Genomic DNA, 21,061 nt, shown 5'->3' with positions numbered 1-21,061 from the left:
TATGCTGTTAGATGTGGGCTTTTTATAGATGCTCTTTATCAGATTGAGGAAATTTGCATCAATTCCTAGTTTGTTGAGTATTTTTTATCATGAAAGCATTTTAGATTCTGTCAAATGCTTTTTCTGTATCTATTGCAATTATCTTATAATTTTTGTCTTTTATTCCATTTCATTAATTGACTTTCAGATATTAAACCACGTTTGCAATTCTGGATATATCCTATTGCAGTCATGGTGTATACTTTTTTATTTCTTAAAGAGATGGAATCTGCTCTGTCACCCCAGCTGGAGCACTATAGAATGATCATAGTTCACTCTAGCCTTGAACTCCTAAGCTCAAGCAATGCTTTCACCTCAGTGTCCAAGTAGCTGGGCCTAGGTATGCACCATCATGCCTGGCTAATTTTTAATATATATTTTTTTAGAGACAGGGTCTTGCTATATTGCACAGCCTGGTCTTGAACTCCTGGCCTCAAGCAATTCTCCTACCTTAGCCTCCCAAATGGCTGGGATTACAGAAGTGAACAGCTGTATTTGGCTAACTATAATTCTTTTTCTGTATTGCTGGATCCAGTTTGCTAGTACTTTGTTGAGGAATTTTGTACCCATATTAATAAGGGATATTTGTTTGCAGGGTTTTGTTGTTGTATCTTTATCTGGTTTTAATATCAGGGTAATATAGGCCCTATAAAATGAATTGAGAAGTGTTCTCTCTTTTTTTTAATTTTTGAAGAATTTATGAAGAATTGGGTATTAGTCAAGGTTCTCCAGAGAAATAGAACCAATAGGATATGTGTGGATGTGTGTGTATAATCATGTATCACCACTTAACAACAGTAATACATTTTGATAAATGCATCATTAGGCAATTTTGTCATTGTGTGAACATCATAGAGTGTATTTACACAAACCTAGATGGTATAGCCTACTGCACACCTAGGCTATATGGTATGGCTTATTGTTCCTAGGTTACAAATCTGAATGGCATGTTACTGTACTGAATACTGTAGACCAGCAGTCCCCAACTTTTTTGGCATCAGGGACCAGTTTTGTGGACAATTTTACCACAGACAGGGACGATCGTTTTGAATACAACTGTTACACATCAGATCATCAGGTAATAGAATCTCATAAGAAGTGTACAACCTACATCCCTCACATGCACATTTTACAATAGGGTTCTCATTCCCATGAGAATCTAATGCTGCCACTGATCAGACAAGAGGCAGAGCTCAGGTGGTAACACTTGCTTGCCTGCTGCTCACCTCCTGCTGTGCAGCCTGGCTCTTAACAGGCCACAGACCATTACCAGTCTGTGGCCCTGAGACTGAGGATCCTTGCTCTAGGCAATTGTAACACAATGATAAATGTTTGTGTATCTAAATGTAGAAAAGGTACAGTAAAAGTACGATATTATAATCTTATGGGACCACCATTGTATACATGGTTGGTCATTGACCAAAACATTGTTGCATGGCACATGAGGTGTGTGTGTGTGTCTATATGTGTGTGTGTATGTATCTATAGTGTGTGTATATATGTGTGTATATATCTATATGTAGTGTGTATATATGTGTGTGTATATGTATATGTAGTGTATGTATATGTATGTGTGTGTATATCTACATACATCTATATGCACATATACACACATATCTATATGATGTAGATATACACACATATCTATATGGATATATATTTATATACACACATGTATACATCTATATGCACATATACACACATATCTATATGATGTAGATATACACATATATCTATATGATACATATCTATATGGATATATATCTATATACACACATGTATACAAAGAGACCACATGATTGTGTGTGTGAATATATATATGAGTATATATTCATATATATATGGAGAGACTTATGAGACATTTATTACAAGGTAATTATTATAAAATGTTGACTTACATTTACATCATTATAGAGGCTAAGGAGTCCCACAATCTGCCTTCTATAAGCTGGAGACCCAGGAAAGCCAGTGACATCATTTAAAGGTATGAGAGCCAGAAAACTGATATTGTAGATTCCAGTCAATCTAAAGGCCTTAGAACCAAGAGCACTAAGGGCAGAAGAAGACTAATTTCCCAGTTCAGCTGTCAGGCAGAGTTCACTCGAATTTCCTTCCCGTTTTGTTCTATTCAGGTCCTCTATGGATTAGATGAGTCCACCCACACTGGAGAGGGCTATCTGTTTCCCTTAGTCTGCCAATTCAGGTGCGAATCTCTTCTGGAAACATCCTCACAGACACACCCAGAAATGTTGAACTAGCTATCTGGGCATCCTGTGGCCTAGTCAAGTTGACAGTTTAAATTAACCATGATGAATTTGTATTCCTCTTTGAATGTTTTGTATAATTTGATTGGTGAAGCCACCTGGCTGGGGCCTTGTTTTGGGTATAGTTTTTTAAATTACTGATTTAGTCTTTTACCTTGATACAGCTCTGTTCAGATAGTCTATTTCTCTCAAATTACTACTTTAGTTGCATCCCATTTCAAAGTATTTTCTCATTTCCCTTTTAATTTCTTCTTGGTCAATTAGATGCTTGAGTGTGTTGTTTAATTTCCACTTATGAATGAGTTTCTCAAATTTATACTTATTACTGATTTCTATTTTAATTGCAATTTTGTTAGAGAACATACTCTGTGCTCCAGAGATATTTGTTAGCACTAATTGGTTTATAGTGTTCTTCAGGTCTTCCATTTCCTTGTTGATCTTCTAAGTTATTCCATTTATTATTGAAAGTGGGATACTAAGTTCTATAGATGTTATTGGTGGTTGTTTATCCCCTCAGTTTTGTCGGTTTTGTTTAATGTATTTTGTATTACATTTTTAAAATGTAATTGCCATATAGATTAACCCTTTGCCATTATAAAATGTCTTTATCTCAATAATATTTTTGTTTTGAAGTCTATTTTGTCTGATATTAGCATAAGCACTCCAGCTTTCCCATGATTGTTGTTTGCATGATATATCCTTTTTCAACCTTTTATTTTCAATTTTTAAAAATTTGTTTATAGTATATATTCTATAGATAACATGTAGTTGGATCATATGTTTTAAAAATCCATTTGGACAATTCCTGTGTTTCGGTTGGATAGTTTTATCCATCCACAGATAGTAGTTTTGTTTTGTTTTTCTGAGACAAGGTCTCACTTTGTTACCCAAGCTGGAGTGCAGTGGCACAGTCTCTGCTCACTACAGCCTCGACCTCTGGGGCTCAAGTGATGCTTTCACCTTCACCTTCCTAGTAGCTTGGAATACAGGCGTGTGCCACTATGGCCAGCTATTTTATTTTATTTTTTTTGTATTTGTAGAGACAGGGGTTGCCATGTTGCCCAGGCTGATCTTAAACTTCTGGGCTCAAGCGATCTGCCTGCCTCGGCCTCACAAAGTGCAGGGATTACAGATGTGCACCTGTACAGATGTGCGCTAGATTTTGTATTTTATCTAAAATTTATAGTTATAATTAGCAGGAGGGATGGGCTTTTAGGATCTCACATTGCTTTTGCAAAACTAGAATATCCTTGCCTATTTTGTATTAGGTACAATTTACATATGATGAATGTGCTAATCTTAAATATATCATTTGTAAACTTTTCACAAATCTATGCATCTGGGTAATCAAAGCACAAATAAAGATATGGAATAATACTATCAACCAGAAATTTCCATATATATTTTCATTCAATGTCTGCTCTGATTCCCCCAAATAACCTTGGTTATAATTTATAACACCATAGTTTAGCCTTTCCTGTTCTAGAATTTATGTGGATATGATCATGATAGAAGCTGACAGATTTTTCCTATTGTTTATAGCTTCAGTCTGTAGTAATGTAGGATAAAAGGGAAAATTCTGTTTTATTACATATGTGTGTTTGTTTCATTTTAAAAGTTAAGAGCAATTAGGTAAATAATACACATCTGTTTTTTAATACATTTTATTTTTCATGAATGAAACTTGATCAAATATCAAAATTTTACAAAAACATTTTCTAAAGCAGGAAAATAGTCACATTACCAGGATCTTTTATACTTAATTCATTGAAAATTATTATTCATTCTTTTATACAAAAAATTATTTTGCACCACTTCTTTCTTAAGCAAATTTGTCTAGAAGCCTAGTGAATAATTTTCTGCTGTTTAGTACAAACTGTTATTTTTGATACTAAATGTATGTACACATATTTGATTTTAATTATTACAATTTATATGAGTTAATTTAAAAATATTTGTTAAATATTCTAATTTATATGAATGAATTTAAGTCATGTAAATTAATCAAATCTTTGCTATATTTTTACTCATTAAACATATTAATAATACACATTTTAAATATATACTAAACACTTTTTAGACAAATATGGTATATGAACACCTAAGTGGTGCAATGTTCAGGAAAAGGAGAAATATGCATGTGGAAAGGAATTAAAAGTGTAAAAGCAGTTAGAAATTTAGATAGAAAAATGCAGAAAATTATCATATCTTTAACATTAACATTATAAGAAGAAAATTACAATCAAATTCAGAGTTAAATAAAGAATCTTCTGTGAGCCATGAAGAAAAAAAATGAAGGAAGGAAGGAAGGGAAATTTTAGAAATTTCAGAAACTATTGAACATAACTGTGAACAGGTAAGTAAGATGATGCTATTTGAAATAAATTTGGACAGGTATGGTAACTCGTACCTGTAATCACAGCACTTTGGGAGGCCAAGGTTGGTGAATCGCTTGAGCCCAGGAGTTTGAGACCAGCCTGGGTAACATGGCAAAATCCCATCTCTACAAAAAATTTTTAAAAGTTAGCCAGGTGTGGTGGTGCACACGTGTAGTCTCAGTTACTTGAGAGGTTGAAGTGGGAAGACCACCTGAGCTCGAGAAACAGGTTCCAGTGAGCTGAGATTGCACCACTGTACTCCAGCCTGGGTGACAGTGATATGGTCTCAAAAAAAAAAAAAGAAAGAAATTTTTGAAATCCTCTATTATGACTACCAATTTCTGATAAAGTAAAAATGAATTTAATAGAACATGGACTCAACCGATAAAAGTTTTTGCAGTATTCGAAAGTCTATTTCACATGACAAGCAAAAATTTTCACATTGGATTGAACTGGCAACCAACAGAATGGGAAAAAATTTTTGCAGTCTACCCATCTGACAAAGGGCTGATATCCAGAATCTACAAAGAACTAAAACAGATTTACAAGAAAAAAACAAACAAGCCCATTCAAAAGTGGGCAAAGGATATGAACAGACAGTTTACAAAAGAAGACATATATGAGGCCAACAAACATATGAAAAAATGCTCATCATCACTGGTCATTAGAGAAATGCAAATCAAAACTACATTGAGATAGCATCTCACACCAGTTAGAATGGCGATCATTAAAAAATCTGGAGACAACAGATGATGGACAGGATGTGGAGAAATAGGAACACATGACTTTTTAAAAATTTGCAATGATGAGTTGAACACTGAGACTAGCTCATTTATTCCGAAAGGTCTTTGTCTTTATTTTGTTTTCCATAGGTACTTTTTAGCAGTAATATAATAGAAAACAAAGTTGAAGAACTCTTATTATTTAAAACTGATTGTAGATTTTCTTGTTTTTTCTATATAGACAATTATGATATATGCAATTAATGGCAAAATTCTCTCATCATTTTCAATTTTCATCCCTTATTGGGGCAGTCAGTTCCACAGTGAGCACCCCCAATATAATATTGACTATTAGTAGCCATGGAAGTTATCTTACTTTTATTTTTGCTTTCAGCGAGAACATTTCTATATTTTTTACATTCATTATGATATTTTTTAAAGGTTTTGTTATATATATCATTTATTGGTTTAAGAACGTTATTATCTATTTCATGCTTCCTAAGACTTTTAAAAATATATGAATGAGTTGACATTATCCAAATCTTTTTCTGCAACTATTGATAGATCATATGGTTTTTATTCATTAATTTGTACATCACTCAATGCCCTCATGAGCACCAGATACGATTATCAGAAGATTAATTGGGCCAGGCTTCGTGGCTTTTACCTGTAATCCTGGCACTTTTGGAGGCCAAGGCAGGCAGATCACATGAAGTCAGGAGTTCAAGACCAACCTGGCCAATATGACAAAACTCGTCTCTACTAAAATACAAAAATTAGCCAGGTGTGGTGGCATATGCCTGTAATCCCAACTACTTGCAGGGCCGAGGCACAAGAATTGCTTGAACCCTGGAGGCAGAAGTTACAGTGAGCCAAGATAGTGCCAGTGCATTCCTGCACTTCAACCTGGGCGACAAAGCAAGATTCTGCCTCAAAAAAAAAAAAAAAAAAAAGATAACTATACAGTGTTGAATAAAGAGACTATTTTCCAAAGAATGGGCCAAGTTAAGGGATTCAATAAGAGGTGATATAAACTCAGAGTCTAGGGACTATTGGAATCTATTACTACCAATAGTCATAAAGGTTCAAGAGTAGAGAATAGGGTTATTGGAATGGGAAAAATCTGTTGTTGTGAGAGATGGGTTTTTTTTTTTTTTTTTTTTTTTGCAAGCAGTTTAACTCTAGAGGGGGAGTACAGACACTGCAATGACCTCTTTAATGTTGTCTCAAATTTCTCACCTCTGCTTATCTGTGGTTTAACACAGCTGGAAGACAAAAGACAAGGCAGCCTGGATGATGTAGTAGCCCATAGAGGTCAGTCCTCAGGTAACATAGAACAAGATAGAGAAAGCAAAGAATGAATTTGGTTGGGCAAATGGAACATATGTAGCTCAGTGCCTTCATGTGGTGAACTATGGTCAATTTTCCAAAGTTAAATTACGCTTGCATTGTTGGAATAAACAATACCTGCTTTATATACTGATGGGTTTCATTTAGTAATGTTATACTCAGGACTTCAGCATGAAATGTTTATAAGCCAATTTGGCCTGTAATATTTTTCTACTGTCATTTCCTGAGTTTGGTTATCAAGGTTATCCTAGCTTCATAAAGAGTTGGAATTATCAATGAGTAGTTCAAAAGCTAAGTCTTAGTTTCAAAAGCATTATAGCATATCTGTATAATTCTTTTCATTCCAGCCTATGGACAGTCACACTAGGTTATTTTTAATCCCAACCTAGACTATGATTCCCATCCAAAACTTCAGCAAAATGATTCTGGCACCATATCAGAAACTATCAGAACCATCTGGAGCACTTGTTTAAAATGTAGATACATGGCCCCATCCACGAGATTCTGATTCAGAAGGGCTAAGTTGGGGTGAAAAACCTGCGTGGTTAAGAAGCCCTCCAAGTACATGTACATGAATATTCACAGCAGCGCTAACCACAGTAGCCAAAAGGTGAATACCGTCTATATGTTCATAAATGGCTGAATGGATAAAGAAAATTTGGTATCCACATATAATGAATGTTGTTTAGCCATAAAAATAAAGTACTGATATATGTTATAATGTGAACAAACCTCAAAAACAGTATACTAAATGAAAAAGGCTAAACACAAAAGGTCAAGTACGTGATTCCATTTATACAAAATGTCCAGAATAAGCAAACTCATAAAGATGAAAAGCAGATTTGAAGTTTCCAGAGGATAAGGGAAGGAGAATGTTATAAACAGCTTGATGCTACTGGCATTCCTTCTGGTGTGGGCCAAATATTTCAGGACTGTGTAGAGGTGGTGGTTGCACATTGTAAATGTACCAAATGCCACTGAATTGTTCACTTTAAAATGCTTAATTGTATGTTATGTGAATTTCACCTCAATAACATAAAAAAAGGACAGCTTCCCAACTGATTTGGATGGAATGGAAGACCACACTTTGGTCATTCAATCTGGATCATATAACAACGGGCCTCCAAGGAATGAGATCTGTAATTCTTTGGTGTTCTTTAAACTTGAAGGACTCTGAAGAGTTAAGTAGAAAGATCTGATGTAGCAGAAGATAACACTCCCACCTCATCCCATTAATGTACAAGTGCACGTGTTTATTTCAGTCACTTTATCTTATGGGGTCCACATTTCTAGTTTCTTGTCTTGATGGTTTCTCCCTACAAATCCTCAAACTTGGTTACAACATACGCTGAATTCCTGGCTCTGACCAATCCTGGGGTCTGTTGTGCCTTACTTTGTTTACCAAGTTTGTTGTTTAGCTTTCTTTCTTTCTTTCTTTTTTTTCAGATGGAGTCTCTCTCTGTTACTCAGGCTAAATGCAGTGGCGTGATATTGGCTCACTGCAACCTCTGCCTTCCGGGCTCAAGTAATTCTTCTGTCTAAGCCTCCTGTGTAGCTGAGATTACAGGTGCATGCAACCATGCCTAGCTAATGTTTGTATTTTTAGTAGAGACAGGGATTCACCATATTGCTCAGGCTGGGCTTGAACACCTGACCTCAGGTGATCCACCCACATTGGCCTCCCAAAGTGCTGGGATTACAGGCACAAGCCAGGGCACCCAGCAAATAGTATACTTTAATATGATTAATAGCATACTTAAATAGTCTAGAGGGTTTTGAACTTAAGACAACTTGGGCCCCTTTGCTGAAATTGGTCACAGTGTTGTGTTTTACTTTCAAAAATGTGACTAATATTTTATTTGTTTAAATATTGGTTTTATTTTCTTCTTGTATGCTGTCTGAAGTTTTGTGGTGGTTTTAACTTAAAAGTATAGAAGTAAATGCTGCTGTTGGTTGAGCAGGTGCAGGGACAACGCAATGGCTGCCAGGGAACTGATTTTAATTTTTATCTTACATTTTTTTTTTTTTTATGGAGTCTCACTCTGTCACCCCGACTGGAGTGCAGTGGCGTGATCTTGGCTCACTGCAACCGCTGCCTCTGGTGTTCAAGCGATTCACCTGCCTTAGTTTCCCTAGTAGCTGGGATCACAGGCAAGTGCCACCAGGCCCGGATAAATTTTTTTGTATTTTTAGTAGAGACAGGATTTCACCATGTTGGCCAGGTTGATTTCAGATGCCTGGCCTCAGGTGATCTGCCAGCTCAGCCTCCCAAAGTGCTGGGATTACAGGTGTGAACCACTGCACCCGGCCCTACGAATTTTGCATTCAACTGTAATTGAATTTTAAAATTCTCTGACCTGTCAGGAGACAGGTATGGGTTACTTTATTACTCTCACTGGCTTTTATAGAATTTCTGCAACCTAGCAAATGCAAACCTCCAAGTCCAAATCTGTATCCTTCTTACCACATCCATCCCCATGCTAACTGATTCCAGTGCTGACGACACTCTCTTGCACCCCAATTCTAATGTTTTCCCATATTCCCCACTTGGTAGCAGCAAGAGACGGCCTGTTAAGAGAGGGAAAAGAGGCCGGGCGCGGTGGCTCAAGCCTGTAATCCCAGCACTTTGGGAGGCCGAGGCGGGTGGATAATGAGGTCAAGAGATCGAGACCATCCTGGTCAACGTGATGAAACCCCGTCTCTACAAAAATTAGCTGGGCATGGTGGCGCGTGCCTGTAATCCCAGCTACTCAGGGGGCTGAGGCAGGAGAATTGCTTGAACCCAGGAGGCGGAGGTTGCAGTGAGCCGAGATCGCGCCATTGCACTCCAGCCTGGGTAACAAGAGAGAAACTCCGTCTCAAAAAAAAAAGAGAGGGAAAGGATCGGTGAATGCATCATGGAAGACGGTGCATTTGAGCTGGAACCTAATGAGTGTGTAGAGATGGAGAGAAAGGACATTCCAGTAGGAGGCTGATTACCCTTCAGTGGTGGTCTATAGCACATACATTGTTGCTAGAGGGTCATGGATTCAAACTCTAGTATGGCCGTTTCCCAGTTCTACTCGTGAAGCCTTTCCTCAGTCCCCTATCGGCCCACATCAATTTTCCCGGTTGTATAAACTCTCCTAATTGCCTATGCTCAGTTAGATCAGTGCCCATTCTGTTTAACTGGTCTGCAGTGGCTGCACTGCTCCCAACATAATGCCCTTAATTCATATGCACAATTGTTAGGAGTACAGCTATTTAGGCTAATTTTTTCATTGCAGGTCCTTGTCCTAACATCACCCCTGTTCTTTTCCCCAACCATAAATGGGAAGGGGTGGGTTTCAATTCTCTGCTACGACTTGAGTCTTATCCCATGATAGAAATGGCTGAGAAGATCTTTATAGAACACGGCAATAATATGCAAAAAAAATGAAAAAGTGATTGGCACATTATTTGACTTCATTGCCCGAACCATGCAGACAGTCTCATGAGAGTTACTTTGTGATAGTTTTATCCTTCCGCTTTCCATAGTTCCTGCAACTCCATGCGCCAATCTCCAAGCACTAATCCTTCCCACCAATAAGGAACAAAGGCCTGGGGTGTGGACATGTTTTCCAGTTATACAGAAGGTGGGAGTAGACAGTATCCCTGTCAGTTGTTCCAGTCACAACCGGTCAGGATCTTTGAGGGTGGAGCCATAGACAGGCACTAAAAGAAGCCTGTGCAGCCCATTTTGTTTTATATCGTTAAATGGGCTCTTGGTGGAGCGTTGGCATGTCAGGGGTGCCGGCTTCATCCACAAACTGTTTTAAGATCAATTTGCTTATCATTTCTAATAATTATTGATAGTTAGATATTTGGAGTGTGCTTTTTATACATGGCTATATGAAATGTAGTATACTTTTTTTGTTTCGTTGTTTTGAGATGGAGTCTCATTCTGTCATCCAGGTTGTAGTGCAGTGGCATGATCTCGGCTCATGGCAACCCCTGCCTCCCCAGTTGCAGTGATTTTCCTGCCTCAGCCTCCTAGGTAACTGGGATTACAGGTGCCTGCCACGACACCTGGCTAATTTTTGTATGTTTAAGAGAGACGGGCTTTCACCATGTTGGCGTGGCTTGTCTCGAACTCCTGACCTAAGGTGATCAAACCACCTTGGCCTCCCTAAGTGCTTGGATTACAGGCGTGAGCCACTTTACCATGCCAATACTGTACTTTTGTATGCTTCTAGCATACCTAAATAATCTGGAGGGATTTGGATTTAAGACAATTTTGGTCCCCTAACTGAACATTGTCACGGTGTTGTGATTTACCTTCGAAATGATGACTCTTTAATATTTTATTTGCTTAAATATTGTTTTTTGTCCCTTCTTGTATGCTGTCTAAAGTTTTATGGTAGTTTTAACTTAAACATAAGGAAATACATGTCACTGTTATTTGAGCGGGTGCAGGGACAGCACAGTGACTGCCAGGGACCTGAATTTGCCTTTTATCTTACTTTATTGGGTGCTTTTTTTTCTATCTTTTTTTTTTTTTGTACTGATAGATAGTCTCACTTGGTCACCCAGGCTGGGGGGCAGTGGCATGATCTTGGCTCATTGCAACCTCTGCATCTGGAGTTTAGGCGATTCACCTGCCATAGCCTCCCCAGTAGCTGGGCTCATAGGGGCGTGCCACTATGCCCGGCTAAATTGTTTTGCATTTTTAGTAGACACAGGGTTTCACCATGTTGGCCAGGCTAGTCTCTGACACCTGACCTCAGGTGATCTGCCCACTCAGCCTCCCAAAGTGCTGAGACTACAGGTGTGAGCTATCACACCTGGCCCTGCCAAGGTTACTTTCAACTGTAGTCTAAATCTAAAATCCTCTGAACAGTCAGTAGACAGGTATGAGTTACTTTATTATTTCTGCTGGATTTTGCAGAATTTTTGCAACCTAACAAATGCAAACCTCCAAGACCAAATCTGGGTCCTTCTCGCCATATCCATCCCCGAGCTAACTGATCCCAGGCTGACGACACTCCCTTCCATCCTATTTCTTATGTTTTCCCATATTCCCCACCTGGTAGCACCAAGAGACGCCCTGTGAAGAGAGGGAAAGATTAAGTGAATGTATCATGGAGGTGGCTGCATTTGACCTGGGTCCTAATGGGTGGGCAGAGATGGAGAGAAAGGACATTCCAGTAGGAGGCTGATTACTCTTCAATGGTGGTCTATAGCACAGACATTGTTGCTAGAGGGTCATGGATTCAAACTCTAATATGGTAATTTCCTAGTTCTACTCGTGATCCCTTTCTTCAGTCCTCTGTCACCCCACTTCGGTTCTTCCAGTCATATAAACTATCTCCTAATTGCGTATGCTCAGTTAGATCAGTGCCCACTCTGTTTAACTGGTCTGCAATGGCTGCACTGCTCCAATGTAATGCCCTTAATTCATAGGAACAATTGTTGGGTGTACAGCTATTTAGGGTAATTTTTCACTGCAGATCCCTGTCCTGCCATCACCCCCGTGCCTTTTTTCCAAACATAAATGTGGAGGGGTGGGTATCAATTCCCTGCTATGAATCGAGTCTCATCTCAATGGTAGAAACGGCTGCAAAGATCTTTCTAGAACAAGACAATACCCTGCAAAAATATATATATATAAAAGTGGTTGGCGCATTATTTGAATTCATTGCTGGAATCACGCGGACAGTCTCATAAGAGTTACTTTGTGATAGTTTTATCCTTATGCTTCCCATAGTTGGTGCAACTCCCCTTGCAAAACCTCCAAGCACTGATCCTTCCCACCAATAAGGAGCAAAAGCCTCGGGTGTGATGTGCCTACCAGTTATACGCAAGGTGGGAGTAGACAGTATCCCTGTCAATTGTTTCAGTTACAACAAATCTGGATATTTGAGGGTGGAGCTATAGAGAGGCCATAAAAGAAACCTGCCCTCTGGGGCGGAGCCCATTTTGTTCTGGATCCTTAAGTGAGCTGCCAGTGGACCGCTGGCGTATTGGCAGCAAGTGCCAGACTTCGTCCACCAACTTTGTAAGATTAATTTTCTGGTCATTCCTAATAGGTATTAATAATTGGATATTTGTAGTGTGCTTTTTATACTTGGTTATATGAAATGTAGTAGTATACTTTTTCTTTTCTTTTTTTTTTGAAACGGAGTGTAGTGCCTTGGCACGATCTTGGCTCACTGCAATTCTGCCTCCCGGGTTCAAGCGATTCTCCTGGCTTTGTCTCCTGAATAACTGGGATTACAGGCGCCTGCCATGACGCCAGGCTAATTTTTGTATTTTTAGTAGAGACAGGGTTTCTCCATGTTGGCCAGACGGGTCTCAAATTCCTGACCTCAGGTGATCCACCCACGTCATATTCCCAGAGTGCTGTGATTACAAACCTGAGCCACTGTGCCTGGCCAATAGTGTACTTTTATATGGTTGATAGCAAATTTAAATCATCTAGAGAGCTTTGGATTTAAGTCAATTTGCATCCCTTAGCTGAATTTGGTCACCTTGTTGTGTTTTACCTTCCGAAATTATGACTCTTTAATATTTTATTTGTTTAAATATTGGTTTTGTTTTTTTCTCGAATGCCGTCTAAAGTTTTGTGATAGATTTAGCTTAAAAGTAAGGAAACACGTGCCTCTGTTGTTTGAGCAGTTGCAGGGCCAGCAAAGTGGGTGCCAGGGACCTGATTTTGCCTTCTATCTTACTTTTTCGGGTGCTCTTTTTTTTTTTTTTTTTATTAGGAGTCTCACTGCTTCCCTGGCTGGAGGGCAGTGGCGCGATGTCGGTTCACTGCAACCTCTGCTTCCGGAGTCTAAGTGCTTCACCTGTCTTAGCCCCCCCAGTAGCTGGGCTCGCAGGGGAGCGCCAACATGCCGGGCTAAATTTTTTTGTATTTTTAGTAGAGACTGGTTTTCGCCACGTTGGCTAGACTGGTCTCAGACACCTGACCTGAGGTGATCTGCCCGCTCGGCCTCCCAAAGTGCTGGGATTACAGGTTTGAGCCATCACACTCTGACCTACCAGGTTTACTTTCTTTTTTCTTTTCTTCTTTTTTTTTTTTTTTTTTTTTTTTAGATAGAGTTTCGCTCTTGTTACCCAGGCTGGAGTGCAATGGCGCGATCTCGGCTCACGGCAACCTCTGCCTCCTGGGTTCAGGCAATTCTCCTGCCTCAGCCTCCCGAGTAGCTGGGATTACAGGCATGCACCACCATGCCCAGCTAATTTTTTTTCTATTTTTAGTAGAGACAGGGTTTCACCATGTTGACCAGGATGGTCTCGATCTCTTGACCTTGTGATCCACCCACCTCGGCCTCCCAAAGTGCTGGGATTACAGGCGTGAGCCACCGCACCCGGCCTAGGTTTACTTTCAATTGTAGTCTAAATATAAAATTCTCTGAACAGTCAGGAGACAGGTATGAGTTACTTTATTGTTCGTGCTTAATATTGCAGAATTTTTACAACCTAACAAATGCAAACCTCCAAGTCCAAATTTGGGTCCTTCTCGGTATATCCATCCCCGTGCTAACTGATCCCAATGGTGACAGCACTCCCTTGGATCCCAGTTCTAATGTTTTCCCATATTCCCCACCTGGTAGCACCAGGAGACGACCTGTTAAGAAAGGGCAAGTTTCAGTGAATGCATCGTGGAGGTGGCTGCATTTGAGCTGTGACCTAATGGGTGGGCCGATATAGAGGGAAAGGACATTCCAATAGGAGGCTGATTTCCCTTCAGTGGTGGTCTATAACACGGACATTGTTGCTAGAAGGTCATGGATCCAAACTCTAGTATGGCCGTTTCCTAGTTCTACTGGTGATCTCTTTCCTCAGTCCTCTATCACCCCACTTCTGTCCTCCCAGTTGTATAAAATCTCTCTTAGTTGCTTATGCTCAGTTAGATCAGTGCCCATTCTGTTTAACTGGTCTGCAGTGCCTGCACTGCTCCAATGTAATGCCCTTAATTCACATGCACAATTGTTAGGAGTACAGCTATTTAGGCTAATTTTTCACTGCAGATCCCTATCCTGACATCTCCCCCCTGCCTTTTTTCCAAACATAAATTCAGAGGGGTGAGTTGCAATTCCCTGCTACGAATTGAGTCTCATCCCAATGGTAGAAACGGCTGTGAAGATCTTTCTAGAACAAGGCAATACCCTGCAAAAGAAATATTAAAGTGGTTGTCACATTATTTGAATTCATTGCTGGAACCACGAGGAGGGTCTCCTAAGAGCAAAACCTAAAATGCAATAAAAAAAAAAAAGAACCTAAAAAAAAAAGTGGTTAAGATGGTAAATTGTTTTTGTATATTTTACCACAATAAAAACACTGGAGAAAAAAAATTTTTTTTTATCCTTACGCTTTCCACAGTTCCTGCAACTCCACGTGCAAAAGTTCCAAGCACTGATCCTTCCACCAATAAGGAGCGGAGGCCTGGGGTGTGACGCACTTATATCCGGAAGTGGGGAGTAGCCGGTATCCTTGACAACCGTTTCTGTTACAACTAAACGGATCTTTGAAGATGGCGCTATAGAGGGTGGAGCGACAGACAGCCCATAAAAGAAACCTGCCCCCTAAGGCAGTAGCGATTTTGTGGGCCATTACGTGAGCTCGTGGTGGATCGTTGGCGTTGGCGTATTGGCTGCAAGTGCCGGACTTCTTCCACCAACTTTGTAAGATTAATTTGCTGGTCATTCCTAATAGTTACTGATAATTGAATATTTGTAGTGTGCTTTTTATACTTGGTTATATGAAATGTAGTACTATACGTTTTCTTTCCTTTTTTTTGAAACTGAGTTTCATTCTGTTGTCCAGGGTGTGTAGTGCCGTGGCATGATCTTGGCTGACAGTAACCTCCGCCTCCCGTGTTCAAGCGATTCTCCTTCCTTTGCCTCCTGAATAACTGGGATTAAAGGGGTCTGCCACGACATCTGGCTAATTTTTGTATTTTTAGTAGAGATGGGGTTTCACCTTGTTGGCCAGATGGGTCTCGGCCTCCTGACCTCTGGTGATCCACCCACCTCGTACCCCCAAAGTGCTGTGATTACAGACCTGAGCTACTGTGCCTGGCCAGTAGTTTACTTTCATATGGTTGATAGCAAACTTAAATCGTCTAGAGGGCTTTGGATTTAAGTCAATTTGCATCCCTTAGCTGAATTTGGTCACCGTGTTGTGTTTTACCTTCCGAAATGATGACTCTTAAATAATTTAATTGTTTAAATATTGGTTTGGTTCTTTCTCGTATGCCGTCTAACGTTTTGTGGTAGTTTTAACTGAAAAATAAGGAAATACGTGACTCTGTTGTTTGAGGAGGTGCAGAGACAGCACGTGGATTCCAGGGAGCTGATTTTGCCTTTTATATTACATTTCTGGCTGCTTTTTTTTTTTTTTTTTTAATAGGGAGTCTCACACTGTTGCCCAGGCTGGAGTGCAGTGGTACAATCTCAGCTGACTGAAACCTCTGCCTCTATGGTTCAAGCAATTCCTGTCTTAGTCTCCCTAGTAGCTGGGATCACAGGTGTGCCACCAGGTCCAGATACATTGTTTTATATTTTTAGTAGAGATGGGGTATCATCATGTTGGCTAGGCTGGTGCCGGCTTCCTGACCTTAGGTGATCCGCATGCTTGGCCTTCCAAAATGCTGGGATTACATGCGTGAGCCACCATGCCCGACCCCACCAAGTTTACTTTCAACCGTAGTCTATATTCTCTGACCATTCAGTAGATAGATAGGTATGGGTTTCTTTATTTTCGCTGGATTTTGCAGAATTTCTGTAACCTAACAAATACAAACCTCCAAGTCCAAATCTGGGTCCTTCTTGCCATTTCTGTCCCCAGTGCTGACAACTCTCCCTAGCACCCCACTTCTATTGTTTTCCCATATTTCCCAATTGGTAGCACCAAGGACGGCCTGGCCTGTAAGAGGGAAAGATTAAGTGAATGCATCATGGAGGTGGCTGCATTTGACCTGGGACCTAATGGGTGGGCAGAGATGGAGAGAAAGGACATTCCAGTAGGAGGCTGATTACCCTTCAGTGGTGGTCTATAACACAGACATTGTTGCTAAAGGGTCATGGATTCAAACTCTAGTATGGCTGTTTCCTAGTTCTACTCGTGATCCCTTTCATCGGTCCTCTGTCACCCCACTTCGGTTCTTCCAGTCATATAAACTATCTCCTAATTGCGTATGCTCAGTTAGATCAGTGCCCATTCTGTTTAACTGGTCTGCAATGGCTGCACTGCTCCTATGTAATGCCCTTAATTCATAGGAACAATTGTTGGGTGTACAGCTATTTAGGGTAATTTTTCACTGCAGATCCCTGTCCTGACATCACCCTTGTTTCTTTTTCCCAAAGATAAATGAGGAGGGATGGGTTTCAATTCCTTGTTATGAATCGAGTCTCATCCCAATGGTAAAAGTGGCTTGGAAGATCTTTGTAGAACAAGGCAATCATGGTTGGTGGGTTATTTGAATTCATTGCTGGAGTCACACAGACAGTTTCTTAAGAGTCACTTTGTGATAGTTTTATTTTTCTGCTTCCCACAGTTCCTGCAACTCCGTGTACCAAACCTCCAAGCACTGATCCTTCCCACCAATAAGGAGTGAAGGCCTGGGGTGTGACGCATTTACCAGTTATATGAAAGGTGAAAGTGGACAGTATCCCTGTCAATTATTTCGATTGCAACCAATCAGGATATTTGAGGGTGGATCTATAGGCAGGCAATAAAAGAAGCTTGCCTCCTGTGTCTGTGCCCATTTTGTTTTGGATCATTAAGTGAGCTCATGGTGGATCGTTGGCATATTGGTGACAAGTTCCGGCTTCTTCCACCAACTTTGTAAGGTTAATTTGCTTGTCATTCGTAATAGTTATTGATAGTTATATATTTATATTGTTCTTTTTATATGTGGCTATATGAAATGTAGTCGTATACTTTTTCTTTTTTTCGAGACGGAGTCTAGCTCTGTTGCCAGGCGCCAGGCTGGAATGCAGTGGCGCGATCTCGGCTCACTGCAACCTCTGCTTCCCTGGGTTAAGCAATTCTCCTGCCTCAGCCTCCTGAGTGACTAGGATTACAGGCGCCTGCCAAGACGACTGGCTAATTTTTGTATTTTTCAAAGATACCGGTTTTGCCATGTTTTCCAGGCTGGTGTCGGGCACCTGACCTCAGGTGACCCACCTTCCTCAGCCTCCGAAAATGCTGGGATTAAAGATGTGAGCCCCCACGCCTGGCCTCTTTCTGTGTTTTTCTTTCTTTCTTTCTTTCTTTCTTTCTTTCTTTCTTTCTTTCTTTCTTTCTTTCTTTCTTTCTTTCTTTCTTTCTCTCTCTCTCTCTCTCTCTCTCTCTCTCTCTCTCTCTCCCTCCCTCCCTCCCTCCCTCCCTCCCTCTCTCTCTCTCTCTCTCTCTCTCTCTCTCTCTTTCTTTCTTTCTTTTCTTTCTTTTTCCCTGGAAAGTAGGCACTTCTCACCAGGAGGTATTGTTCATGGTATTCGGACAGTTAATGGCTGTTAGCTGCTGTTAGTGAAATTTGTTTGTATTTTTTTCCTTTTAAAAATGTAATTTTTGTGTTCAATTTTTGGCATTGGTGGTCTCATCCACTGACGTTAAAAGATAAAAAAAATATTTTCTGGTATTTACAACTTGAAAATGCCATCGGGTCAGTGCAGGAATTGTTCATAGACAACTTCAGACAGCCTCAGGGTTGTCATTTGCTATTTTGCAGTTTTATACAGTATACTTGTGAATTTTATTGTAGTCCACCAAGAGTGCTTCTCACATTTTTCATGCATTTGCCTTTAAAAGTTTGGTCTTATTTGCAGTTGATATATTTTTTTTAATGTGGATGTTTTTCTTCTCTAGGGTGTGGTGGCTAGTGTTTGTAATCCCAGAGCTTTGGTTTGTGGGAAAGTAGCTTGAGCCCAGGAGTTGAGACTAGCCTGGGAAGCATAGGGAGACTTCATTTCTACCAAAAAAAAAAAAAGAGTAAAAATTAGGCCGGGCATGGTGGCTCACACCTGTAATCTTAGCACTTTGGGAAGCCAAAGCAGGTGGATCAATTGAGGTCAGGAGTTCAAGATCAGCCTGGCCAACATGGCGAAACCCCGTTTCTACTAAAAATACAAAAATTAGCCAGGTGTGGTGACATGTGCCTGTAATCCCATCTACTGGGTAGGCTGAGGCAGGAGATTCACTTGAACCCAGGAAGTGCAGTGAGTCAAGATTGTGCCAGCACACTCCAGCCTGGGTGACACAGTGAAACTCCATCTCAAAATAAATAAATAATCAAATAGTGAGACCTCTTGGTACAGGTATTAGTCTTGGCCATGTATGGGGACCACTTAAGCCCAGGAGGATGAACCTGAGGTGAGCAACATTTGCACCACTGTACTTCACCCTAGGCGACTGAGAGAGACTCCCCCCAAAAATATGGAAGCTTCATAGGTTTGGCATTGGAAAGTTCATAGGTTTCTTATGAAAGGTTTTGTACAAGTTTCAATTTGCAGTAGAGGAAATTAACGGTTGATTTGAGTGCATTTCATAACATGGTAGAGACAGAATGCTTGTTCTTAGGTACCTAAAGGAAAAAATAGCATTTAAACAAAAAATTTTCTTAGCAAGGTATTTTACTTTTTGCAGAAATAGTACTGCCTTTCAGCCATCTTGCCACAAGAGTACAATAAACAAAGGAATGGCAGGCATATTTATTGTTTACACATTAGGTTTTTACTGCTCTGTCCAATCTCTGTTGGTTGGAGCCAGACCTCACAATCTAAACTAAAAGCCAACTAAAAGTTGACTAACAACTGAAAACTTTTCTAAATAGGTAAAGGCAATGGAGAACAAAGGAAAAGAGGAAGTCCAAATAAGAAAGGGTGAGGAAGTTTATTGGGAAAGGACTTAGAAAAGTAATAGCGTAAATATCTTCATTAAAGTACAAGGGCATAGATTGTACTTATTCCCTTATCTCTAACAGCTGCATAAGATAGGGCTTAACAGAGTTACTAGCAAAAAGCAAGAGGGCTCTGAAGAAAGTCTTTAGAAGAAACTATAATTTTAAGATTTATTATTATTATTCTTTAACAAGAAGAGAAATTTTGAAGAGGAACTTTTCACTTTCTACAGAACAGCATATTTGGTATAATTTTATTTGCCCAAATTCCGGTATCGTTCCTCTTCATTAATTTCCTTAAAAATAACGGTTTGGGAGTAATCTTGATTAACAAATGCACAATTTAATCATCTGGCTCTGTTTTTAATGTTTTGTGACAGTGAATGCACTTAAGTGTCTTATTGTCAGCTGCCATTTAACGGAATTTGGGATTTTATTTTAGAGAGGATTTCTGTGTTTGGTTCCATTTTATTCCATTAAATGTGGGTTCTAGTCCTTTTCATAAATGTTGTGTGAAGAAAGTTTTGTATTATCTTCAATGTATGAATAAGGAAAATAATTTTCTAATTGAAAGAATGTTTTGTGGTATTTTCTTTTTTCTTCTTTTTTTTTTTTTTTTCTCTGAGAAGAGTCTTGCTCTGTCACCCAGGCTGGAGCACAGTAGAACAATCTCGGCTCACTGTAACCTTTGCTTCCCAGGTTCAAGAGATTCTGCTGCCTCAGTCTCCCAAGTAGCTGGGATTACAGGCAACTGCCCCCATGCCTGCCTAATTTTTCTATTTGTAGTAGAGAAAGGGTTTTACCAAGTTGGCCAGGCTGGTCTTGAACTCCTGACCTCAGGTGATCACTCTCCTCGGCCTCCCAAAGTGCTGGGATTACAGGCGTGAGCCACAGTGCCCGGCCCTTTGTGGCATTTTTAATGTAAAAATACACACATTGATAATTTGCATGAGAGCTTGTTTTAGGACACTAAACTGTCACAAGTGCCAATCACCAGCCACTACGGAAAGTTTTTTGGGATCTCGTATCTGGAAACAATTGAGTGTTGAGGTTCAATGTATTCAATTCTGCCTGAGTCTTTTGCACACATTGCCTTTAAAAGACTGAAGTATTTCAGTGTATAAATGAGGAAATCAACTGTAAGATTGAGTATTTATTTTCGGGCAGTGAACAGTCATTGGAAGTCATGTTGCCTCATCTGAATTTTACTGTGCAGTATAGTTGTGCATTTAATATAATGACATTTAAAATTTTTGGCATGGGTGTTCCCAGGTGTTCCTTCCCAGAAAAAAAAAAAGATTTGGTTTCTATTCATGAATAAGGAGGACAGAAGTTGTCTAGGGCCAGGTTAGTCAGGTGACAAAATGAAAGTAGACCCTTCTAGATCCTTCTGGATCCCATGCTTGCTCCCTTGCTGGCATGCACCAGCCCCGTCCGTTA

At 39.9% G+C, this 21,061-nt stretch overlaps 1 protein-coding gene across 1 annotated transcript in view; it reads left to right on the top strand.

Annotated features, from left to right (window-relative positions):
- Nucleotides 1-15,237: 15,237 nt before the first annotated feature.
- Nucleotides 15,238-21,061, top strand: part of USP26 (ubiquitin specific peptidase 26) — a 77,102-nt gene continuing 71,278 nt past the window's right edge. The window contains exon 1 of the mRNA XM_078362793.1: nucleotides 15,238-15,404. The gene's annotated coding sequence lies outside the window, so the exon portion shown is untranslated. The remainder of the gene's footprint in view (nucleotides 15,405-21,061) is intronic.

The sequence above is a fragment of the Callithrix jacchus genome, chromosome X, assembly GCF_049354715.1.
Source record: "Callithrix jacchus isolate 240 chromosome X, calJac240_pri, whole genome shotgun sequence".
NCBI lineage: Eukaryota > Metazoa > Chordata > Mammalia > Primates > Cebidae > Callithrix > Callithrix jacchus.
Note: the sequence above shows the minus strand (reverse complement) of the source record. Positions and strands in the feature narration are given on the sequence as shown.